This window comes from Alligator mississippiensis, unplaced genomic scaffold (assembly GCF_030867095.1).
Source record: "Alligator mississippiensis isolate rAllMis1 unplaced genomic scaffold, rAllMis1 scaffold_131, whole genome shotgun sequence".
Taxonomy (NCBI): domain Eukaryota; kingdom Metazoa; phylum Chordata; order Crocodylia; family Alligatoridae; genus Alligator; species Alligator mississippiensis.
Genome location: NW_026775298.1, coordinates 30,001 through 35,000, shown reverse-complemented (window position 1 = coordinate 35,000; position 5,000 = coordinate 30,001).

Here is a 5,000-nt window from a genome sequence, read left to right as displayed (position 1 = left end):
TCGGGGCAGAACCCTGCCGTGTTGAGGGGCCAAACCCGAGTTTGGAGCCAGGTCAACGGGGAAAACCGGAAAAGGGCCGGAGAAGGCGGTCAGGCCGGGCGAGAGTTCCAGGAGCTCGGCCACAATTCCGATTTCGTCCCGGTCAAGGGCTCCGTGGAAGGGCAGCCCGGGGGCGGGTCCAAGGGCCCCGGCAGGGACCCGGGCCTCCGGGGTCGGAGCCCAGGCACCCCGCCGAGGGGTGGTCGTCCCGGGCCAAGGCGGCGGGAGCCCGGGCAGGACTCCGCGGGGCAGGCCGGGCGGGAGTTCCAGGAGCCCGGCCGCGATTCCGACTTCTCCCCGGTGCCCTGCCCGGAGGCCGGGCAGGTCCGGGGGCCTTCGGCGCGGGCGGCGGGCTGCTCCCGCGGGGGAGACGAGCCGTGCTGGGCCCCGGGAGGGAGGCCCGGGGTCGACCTGGCGCCGGGGCTCCGGCCCTGGAAGTCCCGATGAGGTTTTTCAAACGGCCCGTGCCCGGGCCTTCGCTCCAGGAGGGCGGACACTTTCGGCGGTTGCCCCCGGTGGCTGGGCCGGGTGCCGCATCTACAATATTGCCAGGAAAGGTCCGCGGAGATTTTCGGGGACACGGTTTTCGGGACCCTAGTTGCCCATCTTGGGTTCCAGGAGGTCGGGCAGGGGTACCTCCGGGACCGGACCGTGCTGCAGGAGGGGCTCAACCCCGGGTTTGGCTCCATGTCGACTGGAGCTCCGGCCCAGGGGCGGGCCGGGCGAGAGTTCCAGGAGCCCGGCCGCGATTCCGGCTTCTCCCCGGTGCCCTGCCCGGAGGCCGGGCAGGTCCGGGGGCCTTCGGCGCGGGCGGCGGGCTGCTCCCGCGGGGGAGACGAGCCTCTCTGGGGCCCGGGAGGTTGGCCCTGGGTCGACCTGGCGCCGGGGCTCGGGCTCCGGAAGTCCGTATGAGGTTTTTCAAACGGGCCTTGCCCGGGCCTTCGCTCCAGGAGGGCGGACACTTTCGGCGGTTGCCCCCGGCGGCTGGGCCGGGTGCCGCATCTACAATATTGCCAGGAAAGGTTCGCGGAGATTTTCGAGGACACGGGTTTCGGGACCCTAGATGCCCATCTTGGGTTCCAGGAGCTCGGACGGAGGAACCTCCGGGGCCGGACCGTTCCGAAGGAGGGGGTCAAAACCGAGTTTGGCTCCATGTCGACTGGAGCTCCGGCCCCGGGGCGGGCCGGGCGGCCTGCCCGGCGAGAGTTCCAGGAGCCCGGCCGCGATTCCGGCTTCTCCCCGGTGCCCTGCCCGGAGGCCGGGCGGGCCCGGGGGCCTTCGGCGCGGGCGGCAGGCGGCTTCCGCGGCGGAGACGAGCCTCTCTGGGGCCCGGGAGGTGGGCCCTGGGTCGACCTGCCGCCGGGGCTCGGGCTCCGGAAGTCCGTATGAGGTTTTTCAAACGGGCCTTGCCCGGGTCTTCGCTCCAGGAGGGCGGACACTTTCGGCGGTTGCCCCCGGCGGCTGGGCCGGGTGCCGCATCTACAATATTGCCAGGAAAGGTTCGCGGAGATTTTCGAGGACACGGGTTTCGGGACCCTAGATGCCCATCTTGGGTTCCAGGAGGCCGGACGGAGGAACCTCCGGGGCCGGACCGTGCTGCAGGAGAGGTTCAACCCCGAGTTTGGCTCCATGTCGACTGGAGCTCCGGCCCGGGGGGCGGGCCGGGCGGCCTGGCCGGGCGAGAGTTCCAGGAGCCCGGCCGCGATTCCTACTTCTCCCCGGTGCCCTGCCCGGAGGCCGGGCGGGTCCGGGGGCCTTCGGCGCGGGCAGCGGGCTGCTCCCGCGGGGGAGACGAGCCGCCCTAACGCCCGGGAGGGAGGCCCGGGGTCGACCTGGCTCCCGAGCTCCGGCCCTGGAAGTCCGTATGAGGATTTTCAAACGGGCCGTGCCCGGGCCTTCGCTCCAGGAGGCCGGACACTTTCGGCGGTTGCTCCCGGCGGCTGGGCCGGGTGCCACATCTACAATATTGCCAGGAAAGGTCCGCGGAGATTTTCGGGGACACGGTTTTCGGGACCCTAGATGCCCATCTTGGGTTCCAGGAGGTCGGACGGAGGAACCTCCGGGGCCGGACCGTGCTGCAGGAGAGGTTCAACCGCGAGTTTGGCTCCATGTCGACTGGAGCTCCGGCCCAGGGGCGGGCCGAGCGGCTTGGCCGGGCGAGAGTTCCAGGAGCCCGGCCGCGATTCCTACTTCTCCCCGGTGCCCTGCCCGGAGGCCGGGCGGGTCCGGGGGCCTTCGGCGCGGGCAGCGGGCTGCTCCCGCGGGGGAGACGAGCCGTGCTGGGCCCCGGGAGGGAGGCCCGCGGTCGACCTGGCGCCTGGGCTCCGGCCCTGGAAGTCCGTATGAGGTTTTTCAAACGGGCCTTGCCCGGGCCTTCGCTCCAGGAGGGCGGACACTTTCGGCGGTTGCCCCCGGTGGCTGGGCCGGGTGCCGCATCTACAATATTGCCAGGAAAGGTTCGCGGAGATTTTCGGGGACACGGATTTCGGGACCCTAGATGCCCATCTTGGGTTCCAGGAGGTCGGACGGAGGAACCTCCGGGGCCGGACCGTGCTGCAGGAGGGGGTCAAAACCGAGTTTGGCTCCATGTCGACTGGAGCTCCGGCCCGGGGGGCGGGCCGGGCGGGCAGGCCGGGCGAGAGTTCCAGGAACCCGGCCGCGATTCCGGCTTCGACCCGGTCGACTGCACGGCGGGCGTGCAGGCCGGGGGGCGACTCGCAGGGGCCCTTCCAGGCTGCGGGGCCCAGCGGTTGGAGCCCGGCTACCCCGGCGAAGGGGCGGAAGAACCTGCACGGCGCGGCGGGAGAACCCGGCATGCTTCCGCGGGGCAGGCCGGGCAGGAGTTCCAGGAGCCCGGCCACGATTCCTACTTCTCCCCGGTGCCCTGCCCGGAGGCCGGGCGGGCCCGGGGGCCTTCGGCGCGGGCATCAGGCGGCTTCCGCGGCGGAGACGTGCCTCTCTGGGGCCCGGGAGGTTGGCCCTGGGTCGACCTGGCGCCCGGGCTCGCGCTCCGGAAGTCCGTATGAGGTTTTTCAAACGGGCCTTGCCCGGGCCTTCGCTCCAGGAGGGCGGACACTTTCGGCGGTTGCCCCCGGTGGCTGGGCCGGGTGCCGCATCTACAATATTGCCAGGAAAGGTTCGCGGAGATTTTCGGGGACACGGATTTCGGGACCCTAGATGCCCATCTTGGGTTCCAGGAGGTCGGACGGGCGAACCTGCGGGGCCGGACCGTGCTGCAGGAGGGGGTCAAAACCGAGTTTGGCTCCATGTCGACTGGCGCTCCGGCCCGGGGGGCGGGCCGGGCGGGCAGGCCGGGCGAGAGTTCCAGGAACCCGGCCGCGATTCCGGCTTCGACCCGGTCGACTGCACGGCGGGCGTGCAGGCCGGCGGCGACTCGCAGGGCCCCTTCCAGGCAGCGGGGCCCAGCGGTTGGAGCCCGGCTACCCCGGCGAGGGGCGGAAGAACCTGCACGGCGCGGCCGGAGAACCCGGCATGCTTCCGCGTGGCAGGCCGGGCAGGAGTTCCAGGAGCCCGTCCACGATTCCTACTTCTCCCCGGTGCCCTGCCCGGAGGCCGGGCGGGCCCGGGGGCCTTCGCCGCGGGCGGCGGGCGGCTTCCGCGGCGGAGACGAGCCTCTCTGGGGCCCGGGAGGTCGGCCCTGGGTCGACCTGGCGCCGGGGCTCGGGCTCCGGAAGTCCGTATGAGGTTTTTCAAACGGGCCTTGCCCGGGCCTTCGTTCCAGGAGGGCGGACACTTTCGGCGGTTGCCCCCGGCGGCTGGGCCGGGTGCCGCATCTACAATATTGCCAGGAAAGGTTCGCGGAGATTTTCGGGGACACGGATTTCGGGACCCTAGATGCCCATCTTGGGTTCCAGGAGGTCGGAGGGAGGAACCTCCGGGGCCGGACCGTGCTGCAGGAGGGGGTCAAAACCGAGTTTGGCTCCATGTCGACTGGCGCTCCGGCCCGGGGGGCGGGCCGGGCGGGCAGGCCGGGCGAGAGTTCCAGGAACCCGGCCGCGATTCCGGCTTCGACCCGGTCGACTGCACGGCGGGCGTGCAGGCCGGCGGCGACTCGCAGGGCCCCTTCCACGCTGCGGGGCCCAGCGGTTGGAGCCCGGCTACCCCGGCGAGGGGCGGAAGAACCTGCACGGCGCGGCGGGAGAACCCGGCATGCTTCCGCGGGGCAGGCCGGGCAGGAGTTCCAGGAGCCCGGCCACGATTCCTACTTCTCCCCGGTGCCCTGCCCGGAGGCCGGGCGGGCCCGGGGGCCTTCGCCGCGGGCGGCGGGCGGCTTCCGCGGCGGAGACGAGCCTCTCTGGGGCCCGGGAGGTCGGCCCTGGGTCGACCTGGCGCCGGGGCTCGCGCTCCGGAAGTCCGTATGAGGTTTTTGAAACGGGCCTTGCCCGGGCCTTCGCTCCAGGAGGGCGGACACTTTCGGCGGTTGCCCCCGGTGGCTGGGCCGGGTGCCGCATCTACAATATTGCCAGGAAAGGTTCGCGGAGATTTTCGGGGACACGGATTTCGGGACCCTAGATGCCCATCTTGGGTTCCAGGAGGTCGGACGGAGGAACCTCCGGGGCCGGACCGTGCTGCAGGAGGGGGTCAAAACCGAGTTTGGCTCCAAGTCGACTGGAGCCCCGGCCCGGGGGGCGGGCCGGGCGGGCAGGCCGGGCGAGAGTTCCAGGAACCCGGCCGCGATTCCGGCTTCGACCCGGTCGACTGCACGGCGGGCGTGCAGGCCGGGGGGCGACTCGCAGGGGCCCTTCCACGCTGCGGGGCCCAGCGGTTGGAGCCCGGCTACCCCGGCGAGGGGCGGAAGAACCTGCACGGCGCGGCGGGAGAACCCGGCATGCTTCCGCGGGGCAGGCCGGGCAGGAGTTCCAGGAGCCCGGCCACGATTCCTACTTCTCCCCGGTGCCCTGCGCGGAGGCCGGGCGGGCCCGGGGGCCTTCGGCGCGGGC